The sequence below is a fragment of the Stegastes partitus genome, unplaced genomic scaffold (genome assembly GCF_000690725.1).
Source record: "Stegastes partitus isolate 25-593 unplaced genomic scaffold, Stegastes_partitus-1.0.2 Scaffold976, whole genome shotgun sequence".
Taxonomy (NCBI): Eukaryota; Metazoa; Chordata; class Actinopteri; family Pomacentridae; genus Stegastes; species Stegastes partitus.
Window position 1 is genome coordinate 276,125 of NW_007578707.1, and position 1,363 is coordinate 277,487.

Sequence of the window (1,363 nt, forward strand, 5' to 3'; positions counted from 1 at the left end):
CATTGATCCAGTAGGATGGATTCTCCTTCAGTCTCTCTGAGGAAACTCTGGCTGCAGTTCACCTGAAGCTCTCTGGATGCTTCCTGCTGGTCTCTGCTGGGTCGGTGGTGGTTTCATGGTTCCTTCGAGCATCGCAGCATTTTTTTGTCTTTCATGTAATCTGATTACAGGTAATCAGCTGTGACCTCAGATTTGTGTAATTTCCCAACAGAATGTCAAAGGACCATCAGAAGGTTTGTACAGATTCTGGCTGATGATGTTTTTTTGAAGTTAGCACGTCTTTAAACCCGTCGCAGGTCTTGTGGGTCAGAGGGTTAAATAAAGGCTTCAGGTCAGAATGAGATGACGGCAGCTTTAACTGAACCTCTCTGTGAGGCTCATGTTCATCTTATAGATATTCTGTTGTAGCCTGTGTGAAAAAACATCCATTGAAACACTTTTAATCTTGATTTAATAGAGAAATAAAGTGAGACAGCGCAGATGACATGCTGATGCTGAGACAAAGCTGAAAGCAGAATGAGTGGGAGGGAGGACGTTTCAGGATCAGTCTAAGTGGTATATTTTGGAAGTGTTTTAATCGAGACATGTACGGTGGAGTGACTTTGATGAAACATTAATATTTTGAGCTATTTTTCCAAACAGACCAGCACATGATCAGTTTATGGGCTGTTAAAGCTGAAAATCTGTTATTGTCAGTTTGGCTGATAAGAATTTAAAAAAACCAAAAAACCTGCAGCATCCGAAGCTGGAGGGTTAATGAAGCATCAGCTTGTTCACACAGCAGCGTGATGGAAGCAAACAGTCACCACGTTCTAGTCGTTTAGATCCAGTCGACGATGTCCTTTGGGCGTCGATGTGGAGGGAGACTGAGGCTCTTCCTCCGTCTCTGGAAGTCTTTGTGTGTCTGCCTCCCACACTGCTGTCATTATAGCCAGTGACGTTATCAGCTTATCGGCCAGAGGTTGATAAAGGTTAGCTGCTCGGTGTGTGTGTGTGTGTGTGTGTGTGTGTGTGTGTGCGTGTGATCACGTGCACGCCCCTTCCTCCCCGGTGACTACAGCCTGGGCAGTGAGAGATGGAGTTCGATCCTGAGGTTTGTGGTGTGTGTTGGTAATGCGGCAGAGCCGGCTGGGTTCACATGAGGAGATGGGCACTGCGGAGGCCACACGTGTGTGCGTCTCCATGTTTGTGTGTGCGTTCTCAGGGAGGGGGGGGCTCTGTCCTCAGATGACACACCCAACCGAGCTGCTGGTGTGTGCGTCCATGTGTGTGTCAGCTGTCCTCGGATGGCTTCGGTATCCCCACAAACCCCTGACAAGTCCTCGGCAGCAGTCTTTTTACAATACAGGCCTGAGTGTAAAAC